The sequence below is a fragment of the Eulemur rufifrons genome, chromosome 9 (genome assembly GCF_041146395.1).
Source record: "Eulemur rufifrons isolate Redbay chromosome 9, OSU_ERuf_1, whole genome shotgun sequence".
Taxonomy (NCBI): domain Eukaryota; kingdom Metazoa; phylum Chordata; class Mammalia; order Primates; family Lemuridae; genus Eulemur; species Eulemur rufifrons.
In genome coordinates this window covers 10,841,808-10,854,810 of record NC_090991.1, presented here as the reverse complement: position 1 = coordinate 10,854,810, position 13,003 = coordinate 10,841,808, and positions in this window count along the sequence as shown.

Below are 13,003 nucleotides of genomic sequence, written 5' to 3'. Positions count from 1 at the left end.
CTAGGTAAGACTGACCTCTGGGTGGTGGGAAAATGCAATGAGTCAGTTCCTGGGAACCCTGGACGACTAGCTGCTGATCCGTTAGGGATGCAAGGAAGAGAAAATGGTGTGGGTGCTGCAGCATCGTGCCCTGGAACATCCTCTTAGACTTTCGGGTTTCTCTTTACTCCTTTCACGGTGTGCACGCTTCTCCTGACTCACGCGGTGGTTCCCCCCACGCCTGTAAGCACACTCGAGAAGAGTTAGATGGCAGACGGCAGGCCCAGGCCGTGTCAGCCCCTCGCGCAGGGTAGGCCACCTGCCTCGGCTTCCTCACCAGCACCACCACCCGCGCAAGTCCCTGCTAGAACTCAGTTTCCTCACCTGTGAGATGGGGGCGGGACTCCTACAAAAGTGGTTGTCATGCTTTTTTTAAAACCTCAGAACACTTCATTCAAATGAAATCTTCACTGAAAATGAAAACAAATGAAGGCAGGCAAGGAGAGACACTCTGATTAGTGGGCGAGGGGGCGAGGTGGGCTCCTTCTGTGCCCTGGAGAGCAGAACTTGAAAACCTCAGCACTAGGACATGCCTCTAGCGTCTTCCGCAGGACTCTGTGGTGGGAGCAGGGTCGGGCTGTGGTGAGTGGATGGGCCGTAGAGCCGTGACTTCTTGTCTGCAGAAGAGCAGAGGCTGAACCCCGCCACCAGGGCTGAGAACCGTCTCCGACTCGCCAGCACAGGAGTGCAAACCAGGGCATAACACTGTGTCCATCTTTCTGTCCTTTCTTTTCACAAACCCGATGGTGGTGGCCTTCAGTTGTGCCCTGAAGGTAGTGAAGTCGGTGCTACTGGCGGCTGCCTACGAGGGAGTTGTGGTCTATGCAAATGACTATCACTGCTGGGACCTTCTGTCCAGCCGGAAATCTTACTATATCGGGATCATGGACCTCACGAGGTGGGACCACTTCCCGAGTGCCCCTGCACCTCTCTGACCCCTGACCCCAGTCTCCCAGGTCCCAGCACTCAAATATAGTAGCTATGCACCCTCCCCACCACCTCCCGGCCTTCTGGTCTCCTGATTCCTCAGCCCCGTGTGCACACTGGTCCCTGGCCTCTTCGCCCACCCACACCAACTGCTTGCTTCCCGTGCCCCATCCCAGTGCAATGGTAAAGACATGTGAACCCTCCGTTCTTCACCGAATCCTGAACCCTGTCAAGAGCTTCCTCAACAACTGTGATGAGGGTAGGAGGATCCTGGCCAGGGCCTTCTATGCACAGGTGAGAGCTGGGGAGAGGCCAACGGCTCCCGCCATGCATTTCCTGTAGCTGAGGAACTGAATGTTTAATGGGATCTTAACTAACTTGTCCCAAAAAGGAGAAAAAACGAGAATCAAGCCATCTCAAATGGGGTTCCCTTCCCTGGCACTTCAGGGGCCTGGTTCAAGGAGGTTGGGAAGCCTGGGGAGGGGGTAGCAGTTCTAGTCCTCCCAGAATGATGCACGGAACCCAGCATTGGGATCCTAATTCAAGTCTTACCAACATTGCCCCCCAAGCCCTTCCCCGTAGTCTCCACCCCATGTGAACAACTCTGCCTCTGCTCTCACCAGGACACAGTCCTTCCCTGAGCAGGGTCCCGAGGGGGTCTGTGGGCTCACAGGGCCCCCACGACCTTTCCTCCATCCATAACCGTGGTCTCCTGCCCCACAGCTCCTCTGGCACCGATCCGTGGCAGAGACCCAGAGGCAAGACTTTCTGGGCACCCTAACCCAGTGGATCAAGGATCCTAACCTCGTCATGGAGGAAATTGGCCTCCGAGGAATCAGTAATCTGGCACTACACCCAGCAAATGTAAGAGTAGGGGGAGGACCCAGTGGGGTCCCTTGGGTCCCTCAGTTGCACCGGTTTTAGTACATCCCCAAACCCTCATCCTAGAGCATCACAACATCCAGAGTGTGGGCTGACCTAGGCGTGTCCTCAAGCTGCCTGAACCCCCGGAGCCTTCATCTCCTTGGCATGTCCAGCCCCCAGGTTTCCCACGTCTGTGTCTCTTAGGCACCTATGTGCTCAAGATGCTGTCCCCAGAGTGTTGCATGATGCTCAGGCTGGTGGGTGATCTCTGCCTTCTTCCAAATAGTCGGAGGCCCTCAAGAGCCTGGTTCCATCCCTGCGAGTCTTCCTGAACGCTGAGGTGCGGGTGGTGGTGCAGGCGGTGAAGAGCCTGAGGAACATCATCTACCACGGGCACGGCGAGGACATCAAGGGCATCTTCTGCAGCATCTGCCCATACCTGCGTCCCCTCATCAATGACGTAAGCACCTGAGTCCCTAGGATGCGTTGGGAATGACATGGGCTGGGGCTGGGGCTGAATTCTGGGGCTTAACTAAGGGTGCTGGGCTAGGCCAGGGGCCTGTGGCCCAAGGCTGAGATCATGGAGGACAGACAAAAGGAGACTTGGCCACGTGGAGCAGTGCACAGGACACGTCCCAAGTGTGCCTTCCCTACCAAATGGAGACACAGCACATGCCCCCACCTCCTCTCTCCCCAGAAGTTCCCTGGAGGAGCCACTGGACCAACAGTGGAAAGCTCACCTGCTGGTATGAAGTTGGTGCTCACTCCAAGGATCTTCTCCAGACTCCGCTCATGGGGTGAAGAGGAGGAGAGGACTGATGGCTCTACCCTCCTCCCAGATCATTCAGGGACCTTAGAACGCTAGGGTCCTTGTGGCGAGACAAATCTGAGACTTAGAAATTTGGACTAACAGACCAATAACATCTGTCCCCAAGTCTCATCCTCCTACAGATCATGGCATCTTAGAGCTGGAGGGAACTCGATGTCCCTGAGACACCTGCTGACAGTACTCCCGTTGTGGCATTGGTAACTTTTCCAACTTGTGAACCTTGGATTGCAATTATTTCTGTATAGGTCTCACCTCCTCTGTGACCCTGGAAACTCCCAAATGGCCAGGTCAACGTCTGCCTCACCCATCTTCCAGTTCTTTTACAATTCAGCATGTGTACTATCCTCGACCTAACAAAGCCCAAGATAGTATCTTTTCCCTCCATCCAAACCATACAAGTACTTTAGAATGCTTCAATTCTGACCATGCCCTCCTAGATCATATATGAGCCTTGTCTAGTATTTTAGGTCCACCTGCTTATTAAATCTCCAAATGTGATCTTTATATCATCATCATCATCGTTATTATTTCATACAGTCAGTGGTTATTTAGATTTACCCACGTTTACAAATCTTGCTCACCTTTCCTGCCTACAGCTCTTTCCTCCCTACAGCTCTTTCCTCCCTCCTAGCATCTGTTTTTCTCCCTTCCTTTGTGATTCCTTGGCTGTCAGTCTGAAAGTAGTAAACATTTTCAGTCTTTGTATGAAAAGGTCTTTATTTTGCCTCATATTTGTCTTAAGTTGTTAGCAGTTTATGACGTAAACATTACAAAATTTCTCCCATGAGGTTCCTTTGTTTTGTAGTGTTGGTTTTCCTAGAAGTTTGCTGATCCTTGGTACTGACTTCTGGCATTTTTATACAAGGGATTCCCAGCGGGCCCTCTGTGACAGCAACGCCTGTGACGGCAGCCCAATTTCAGTAGTCGTGGGGGGCATCCAGGGATAAGTGGACAGCCGCATGTGCCCACTGCCAGTCTTTGGACTCTGGGGCTCCCTGCTCTCCTTGGGGGGCATCAGACACCCAGGGGACTGTCCCATCTCTGTGATCTGGACACCATGGTCCCTGCTCTGCTGGGGTGTTCCATGCCCCTGCTGTTTGCTAATTGGTAAGGAGGATATTGGGAGGGCAGGGAGGAGGAAGAAACTCAACTGCAGCCCCCAAACAACTGTCCTGTTGGTTGCCCAGAATGGTCTTCTACTTCTTATATTCACAGCCCCTAAGCTTAGAGCACTACTGGAACCCCTGCCCCCTCCTGCAGTAGTTCTTTCTTGCCCACCCTCCGGGCTGTGCTTTCTACATTAATTCCAATCCTGTCCGCTGCTCATCTTTCAGGAATGCTCTATTACTCTGGAGAGGGGAGACTCCATCTGAACTGTCATTCTGAACTGTCAAAGCACATCTCTACCATTTCTCCTAGGGATGGGGTGACTGCAGCTACACTGGATCCCCCATGTTGAGCTACTGTGCATGTGATATTTTTCTCTTTCTTTTTGACATCAAAGTACTAATAAGGAATCATCTCTGTGTTTAGCCATTACGCTATAACATGTACATCGAGCTTGTTAAAAAGTCTGCTTCTGTGTTCAGGAACGATCTATCTTGTCCAGCCATATCTCTCTCATTTGGCTCTGTGCTCCTAACAGGTGCTGAAGAAATATCTATTCAATTAATGTATGTTAATAATGTTTCCCTGAGAGTGAACAAAGCTTAGCTGTTTGCGGTCATTGTTAGTTCACACAAGCTAATACAGATTTAAACGATTCTTTTCTTTCCTTTTCTTTTCTTTTTTGAGACAGAATCTTGCTCTGTTGCCCAGGCTAGAGTGCCATGGCATCAGCCTAGTTCAGGGCAACCTCAAACTCCTGGGCTCAAGTGATCCTCCTGCCTCAGCCTCCTGAGTAGCTGGGACTATATAGGCACATGCCACTACGCCTGGCTAATTTTTCTATTTTTAGTAGGGACAGGTCTGGCACTTGCTCAGGCTGGTCTTGAACTCCTAAGCTCAAGCAGTCCTCCTGCCTTGGCCTCCCGGAGTGCTAGGATTATAGCTGTGAGCCACCACACCTGGCAGATTTAACCAATTCTATTCATAGTACAACTAGGGCAAAAATATGCATTTTGAAAAATACGGCATGCTTAAACCAAATCCGTAGAAGGGAAGGAAGGTGCAAGCTATAGATAGGGTCCATGGTAGAACTGAAGCTATGATCTTGCTTTCCCTGGGACTGTGCCTTTGTGAACTGACTTACTAGTTCTAGGGGTGTAAAGAGAATTCCTGAGAGACGCAAATCCCATGGTGTTTACGTTGAGCGAGCGCAGTGCGGCCAGTGCGCTCTGCACACGCAGACCGAGACGTGGAGGGAAGGAAGCCGGGCCAGGCAGGGCCAGGGAAACCACTGCGTCACCTCCACTTTGTGCTCCATGGCAGGAGAGGGAGCCGGTGAGGATCGCAGCCACCTCTGCCGTGGGCCACATGCTGGGCCGGGTCATCAAATACAAGCCAGGAGCCCCCATGAAGAAGGAACTGTATAAATTTTTGCTCCCTCTCCTGTTAAGCATACAGGACAACAACACCGAGGTGGTCAAGGTACACTGGCTGTCTCTGTCCTCCCAACCCCACGCCCCCTTGTGCCAGAGCAGAGCCCCTTCCCTTTGGCTCGCCCTTCCTGAGCCCGGCCTTGGCGGTTACAGCCATTGCTTTGCTGTCCTCCTCTGGGCTGGCCCTGAGCACTCTCACCCTCTCTTCCTGCTACTGTAGGGGCTTCCACTCAGCCCCTGGCCTGGGCAGTCACGGGACTGGGGTTTGGGGTTCCCCTCTCTGCGCCCATAGGCCTGTGGAGGGGCCCTCACTGAATGGGTGGAGGTCATCGGCTGGTCGTCCCTGACCCACACGTTCCAGCACACCACCCTCAGCGACCACCTCCAGGTGATAGAAGAAACCTGCAAGTACCTGGTGAGTGAGAGTCCCTGAGGAAGCTGGGCCTGCATGTTCATCCTGGGGACACAACAGTGGGCTCAGTGGGCAGAGGGGGCAGCTGACAGGTATGTTCCTTCTGTTCCCTGCTCCTCAGTCTTCAGCATCAGCAAACCCTGAGAGCCCTCACCTGGGAGGCCAGGCCTGGTTCTCTGTATTCCTTCCTCCTGGCGACCTGATCCTTGCCGCAGGGCTGGGGGGGTCACACCGGGTCGCTGCATGGCCATAGGACAGAGGTCCTCTGGTTAGAGTGGCAGGAGCCCTGAGGGCAGGACTTGGCAGGACTGTAGGGAAGTAGTCGTGGTGTCAAGGATCCGTGGCTCCTGCCATCAAGAATGGGCCAGAGATCGGGAATCCTGGTTGAAAAGTAAACATTTAAGGGCTGAGCAAGTAGGTTAGGAACCGACACGAGTAATTCTGATATTGGGAATCCCTCACGCAGGTAGAGCACTTTACAAAGCACTTTCACAGCCAGTCCCCCAGGACGCCTTACGGTTACGTGAGGGGGGGCTGGGCAGGTTTTCCCTCAACGCCACAGAGAGAGAACAGTGAAGCAGGAAGGGTCAGCGCCAGTATCAAACCCGGGTCTCCTGGCTCTACAGCGGTCGTGTTCTCCCTTCTCCTGTCGTAGCCAGGGGCAAAGTTCTCTCTAGGAGCTTCCCGCTGAGTGTGCGCTGCTGCTGGGTGGGAGGGGTTGGGGTGAGTGTGCAGGTTCAAGCAGAAGGGGCCTGGAGGCAGGCCAGGGCTGCTGCGCACAGTGTGGGCGGTGTGGAGGCCAGCAGGTCTTTGGTGGCGTTCCCAGTGGCTCCTGTTCTGGTCGGCACCACCCCTCTTGGCTCCACAGGTGCACACAGGCAAATACCAGCTCATGGGGGAGTTGCTGTCCCAGAGCTTCGGCTTCCTGAAGAGCCCGCAGGCCTTCCTGAGGGCAGCTGCAGTCACTTTCATAGGTGAGGCGGTGGCTCCCGGCAACTCCTCCCTCCTCCTTCAGCAGGGAGCCCCCCTTGACCTCTGCTAAAGGCCAAGCAGTCCCATGGTGTGAAGAAGCAGGTCCCCTCTGTCCCAGCCTGGACCTGATTAGAGAGGTGGGCCTGTGACCAGGCCTCAAAGTCTCCCTTAGAGAGGCTCGGGGGGAGAAGGTGAAGCCATGAGCCTTTACCCCAGGTCTGCGTGGTCCCCCCACGGCTGGGCTCTGCTTTGTGGGGCAGAGAGCCACGTGCACTGGAAATGGGAAAAAACTATTCCACTGGGACCCCGTGACTTTCCAAAATATTTTTGTTTCTAATTGCAGTAGGAATATGTGTTAATGTTAGAAAAACTAAAAAAATTCAGATTGGCAAAAACAAGAAAATAAATAATGCCATAAATTCCAACATTTACATTTAACCACAGCTAACATTCTGGAGGCTTTTTCCTTATAATATACAACGTCCTATATACCATTATATATTCTTCAACCTTATCATTAATGACTGCCTATTATTAATTCAATTGTATGGACGGATGGATGAGACAATTGAAATGACATAGTCCCAATATTCGACATTATGTTACAATTTAAGCGTCACTTCTTGTTTTTATAAACAGAGATGCAGTGGTTAAATCTCTGCATGACATCATGATTATTTTGTTAAGATAAATTTCAAGTAGAATCGCTGGACCCAAAGCGTACGCAAAATTTTAAGGATTTTGATGCTCATTGCCAAAGTGCTCTCTAAAATGGTCGGATCATTTTCTGCCCCCACCAGTGCTGTACGTGAGCATCCATTTCTGCAGACAGTTGCCAACCCTGGGTAATATTTTTAAACTCATTACCAATTCCATAGGTGAAAAATATATCTTGTTGTTCTTTTGATGGTTAATATTTTTTGTCAGCAGCGAGGTTAAATTTTTTCTGTTTGTTGGCAACGTGTATTTCATTTTTGCTAATTAATAGCCCTGTGCCCTTTGCCCATCTTCCTATTGGTGTAGGGGCCCCGTGCGGGTTAACATCCTGGGCTCATGCTCTCCTTGTCCCGCGCTGACAATAATTTTGGGTCACAGCTGCTCTGAGGGTTCTTTTATTAAGACACTGCTGTCTAGGCTGCAGGTCATCTCTGAGGTATACTCCTTGCTACAACTTGTTTACAAGTTTCCTTGTTTATTACTGAATGTGGGGAAAGAAGCAACCTGAAAATCCAGGAACTCTGGAATGATGTCACATCTGTCTTGTCTTTAGGTTTCACAATTAAGAAGAACAATATGAAACACGTATACGAGGAAGATGTGCAGGTGATACGGAACGGTGAGTCTGGGCCTGGTTCCTGGGTTCTGCGTGACAGAAGTGGGTGGGGTGGGGTAGAATGGAGGATGGGGACATTCTTAAGGACATGTTTCATTATCTTATTTTTACCATGGTCAATGTAATATAGAAAAGTAGCAAATAGAGAAAAGTAGTAGAAAGAAACACATTTTCCATTGTCATACTCATTAGAAAAAACACTGCTAACATTTTGGGGATATATCCTGCCAGGCAGTGAGCACTTACTATGTGTGTGTAGGTGCTTACTCTGCAGTGGTGTTCAAGACAGACATAGTCGCTGCCCTTAAAAACTTGCAATTTTTTGTTCTTTTTGATTGCATTAAACTCTTATCAACATTAATTTATATTGATAAAAAAAGTAGAGACAGTCTTTTTATAAAAAGAAAAATGAAGAAGCAGCTGCAGTATCAGTAAAGGCAAAGACCCATTTACACCCCACAGTGTGGCCCCAGATGGTCTGGCCTCTGCCTGCCTCTCCCCCCTCAGTCTGCATCACTACCCCCTCCCTAGAAGCTGCAGCCACACTGGAACTTTCTACAGCACGAACAGACCCCTCCTCCATGAGGAATGCTTCTGCCCTGGCCCTGCACATGGCTGGCCCTCAGGCCAGCTCCCCTGCTTTGGATCTTGCCTCAAATGTCCCCTTCCCAGAGAGGCATCCCCTGACTGGCCTGTCTGATGGGGTTCTTCCTAGTTATTCTATCTCATTAGTCAGTTCAGTTTCCTTCTTTGGACTTAATTTATTTTTACTTGCTTATTTGTCCCCAACAGAATGTTAACCTCCTGAGGGTGGGGACTCTGTGCCTCTTTGTCACCACTGTACCCCCAGCACCTAGCACAGTCCCTGGTGATAGGAAGTACTCAATAAATAGTTGCTGATTGAATTCATGATTCTTCATAACAGTGAAAAATTGCAAATAATCTATTCACTTATAGTAGGTTCATAAAAAAATATGATAAAATCATGTGATTGGATATTTTGCCATATGGAGGAATATTTTATGGGAAGAAAAAATATTAATGCTATTTTTGTAAATGAAACTTTTGTCTATACTGGGTGTTTAAAAAAAAATATTGCCAGGATTTTTACCAAACTATTAGCAGTGTTATCTCTGGGGGTGAGTGATTTTTCTTCCTTTCCTTTTTAAAAAAATAATTTTTATTTTAAATATTTTCTACGATGAAACAATTTTTGATAGTGACAAAAATTATTCTAAAGGGACTCATGTGGTGATGTCCTGGACTGTGGGGTAAAAACAGAACGGGGGTTGGGTCGACAGTTCTTAGAGATCAGAGTCTCAGTTGACCTACCCCTGGTTTCAGCTCTGGAAGAGATGAACAACGACCCAGAGGAAACTGTGAAGTCTTTGGCCCAGAGCATCCTCAATGAAGCTGACACCGGTCCTACTTCCCAATTCATCAGACCATCCAGGATCAGTATAATGGGCATCAAAGCACCAGCAAGGAAGAAACACCTTTTCAAACAGGAAAAAGACCATCGGCAAGAGGAAAATCACTACCCTCCGCTCCAACGGGTTCTCCGTGCTCTGCGCAGGTGGCGAAATAGGAGGGTGAGAAATGCTCTCCATTAAGAGGCTACGCCCCGTAATATGCTGAAAATAAATAAATAAATACTGGAAAAAAAAAAAAAAAGAGGCTTTGTATCCAACATCTCACAGTCCAGCTAAGGCTGGGCATGGTGGCTCACACCTGTACTCTCAGCCCTTGGAGAGGCCGAGGTAGGAGGATCACTTGAGGCCAGGAGTTTGAGACCAGCCTGAGCAACCTAGCAAGACCCCGTCTCTATAATTTTTTATTTTTTTTTATTTTTTAGAGATGAGGGCTTGCTATGTTTGCCCAGGCTGGTCTTGAACTCCTGGCCTCCAGCTGTCCTCCTGCCTCAGCCTCCCAAGTAGCTAGGACTCCAGGCACATGCCACCATGCCCAACTAATTTGTTTTTACATTTTATCTTTAATATTTTTTTTATTTTTTAAAAAAATTTTTAGAGACAAATTGTCATGAGTTGTGCAAGGTCAGAGATAACCAGGTCTACGCATGTTTGTGTCTCTGCACAATGTCAGACTTTTACTGATGCTATTTCAGTAGCAAAAGGCATGAGCTATGTGGAGTTCCCCAGAAGGCAAGTCTCCTTAGTACTGCCTGCTCACTCGGTAGTCAGAGTCACCGACACCCAGGCTCAAGCCACTCTACCAGTCAGTCAATACTGCAAACCATACATAGTAGTATACTTCTTCAATATACAAAGTTATGGATTAAAATTTCCACATTAAACAAAGTAGCATTTAACATCAAAAGAGAGAAAGGGGATAGGGAAGGGGTTAAGGAACCAGTCCAAAGAAAGTGACGTGGACAAGAAGGTCCCGGGCTCGTCAGTGAAGCTGCCAGCATCTTGCAAGGGAAAGTCTTTGATTTTGGCAGAGGCTTCGGGGAAGATGCCTCGTTGCTTATCACCAGGGACAGCAAGGACTTCACCATGGAAACAACCTTGCCTGCCCAGAGAAATCCTGTTCCTTTTCTGGCCCTTGAGTCATCTGGTGGAGACTGATGGTAAAGGGTTATGCCATTATCTGATTGGTGTAGTCTGTGAATATCTGCTGCCTGTTGGCATGATACCTTCTATTAATAAAATGAACTTTTTTCCCTAGATGGAGTCTAGATGTCAAGAGTGCTCAGTACACAGTCTGGTCTCACACTCCTCGCCTATAAGCCAACCTCCTGCCTTGGCCTCCCACAGTGCTGGGATTCCAATATACTTATTTTCTCATTTTACAACAAGGTGGCTTCCATCCCTGTTCTTAGGGATTGGGGCTAATCCCAAGTGACAGGAACAGCTCTGGACTGATCTCCTTCAACTTTCAGGAAAGGTGTCAAATGACAAAAGGGAGGGGTGAAATGGCAGGACAGCATTGTACTTAGTTTTCAATCCCCTTTTCCACCTCTACACGTGTTGAATGAGATTTACGTGCTTGACACACCTCCATGGGTGTGTTCAGGTTACAGGTGAGAGCGTAAGAAGGGGAGCTGTAGTTCTATACAGTGGAGAGCCAAGGGCTCCAGCGCCCTCTCTCTCACACAAGAAAGCACGTCAGTTTGCCCTAGAGCAAGTGACATTATTGATGGGATAACTGCAGTCCCTTCTAATTTAAATTTAAAAATCATTCTGAAACTTAGGTTTGAATCCGTGTTCCCTCTACCATGTAACGGTTGTGGGGTCCTCCAGTGTCCCACACTTTTTCTCTTTTGTGCCCAAGAGACACAGGGTGCCTCAACTGCTCTGTGACTAATTAGCTGCATGGTCTCCCAGCAGGCTTGAACCCAGCGAAGCTGGGACCTTGAATATTCCCAGACATGGATAAAGGTGTTTAGGTTGTTGCCCAAAACACTGAAAGAAACTGGTCTGGGCCCTAAGCCCAGCCTTTAAGCCCTTCTATAAACTCCACACGGTGAGGCCCTGGCTGCAACATGCCCAAGCAGAGCTCCTCTCTCGCTCCTGTCTACCGTGAGGAGCGCTGCAGTCCACTCTGTGTGTAAGTTCCCAAATAAGTGCTCTTGACTCATCACCTTGGTGTCTACAGTGTCTTTCTTTGGAATCCCAACTGACCCCAGCTGAGGACAGTTTGAGGCACCCCCTGGTGGGGACTCCCCCGCTGCTGCTTTCGGGGTGACTAGGGTGACTTCAGCTGTGGGTCTGGCCAGGACAGAGCACAGCTATTACTGATTAGTTCTTTTATGCTACCTCAGAGCTCTGTGCTTAACTTCCATGTGCCCGACTTCTCATCTGCAAGATGGTATTTATAATACCTTTCCATGGGACTGTCCCCCAATATCCACTCTCCCCTTCTTTCGTTAACCCTTGGTGACTAGAATGTGAACATGATGGCTGGAGCTACCCACCCAACTTGGACCATCACGAGGAGGTGACGTAGTAAGGACGGTAGAGCCAAGAAATAGAAGGAACCGAGATCACTTACAACAGTAGAGCTACTAACCAGTTTGCACGGCTCCCCTTCAGACTTTGCTCATACGGGATGGGCGTTTATTTCGGTTTTCTGTCAGAGGCAAACCCAATCCTGATGGATTTACTAAACCTTTCGACATTGCTGTAAGGATTAAAGGTGATAATGAATATAAAGTGTTTACCACTTTGTCTGGCACAAAGAGGACAGCAATTTTTTTTTTTCAAAGTAACGAAACATTGAGGCTGTTGGAACTTGGTTCTGAGAACTTTGAAACATGTGGAAAGACCAAAGAAATAGTTTCTACTTTGGCCATCACATCTTTGAAATTGGCAATGATCAGAATGGTTTTGACTGTGTGGGGGTGAGGGGGAAACTTCCTCTTTCCCCTGAAAGTTCACTGAAAGATCAACTCACAATTAAGGCGGATTAACAAGAGCAATAGGTTTGTTTACCATGTGCAGGGGGAGAATCACAGAGTGATCACCCAATATCCCAATGGGATCCAGATATTTTTATACCGTCCTTTGGTGGCGGGGGGGGGGGAGGGGTTGGCGGTGTGGAATAGAGGTAATTTTGTTTAAGGGCAATAAATGGTTGCTAGGGAGGATGAATGGATGGGGGAAACTGACTTATGAATGACTCTCTTTGCAAATTAAATTAAGCTCAGAGATGGGTATTATATTTCAAATGGGCCAGGCTTGGGCTAGGTATGGTTGCATTCTTGATCATCTTTCCTACAATATATTGAGATAACAGACAGGGGAAGGGAAGTCAATTTTTCTTTTTGATGGATCAGTCTGGTTTATGTAGATAGAGGGAAATGCCCTTCCAATGCCTGTTGATCTCAAAGGGTCTTTAATTCAAAATACTTTTTATACCAAAGAGTCATATTTTGGGGTGAAATTTCCCGAGCTCCTTCAACTGCTGCTAAATTTTATGCACTTTCAGAAAAAACCTTTCTGAGACTTGGTTTCCTCATATTTTTAAATGAGAATATTTAAACTTACTATATAGGCTTTGCAGAATTAAATGAACTAGTGCTGAGTACTTGGACTATACAAAGTACTTAATAAATGGCTATAGTT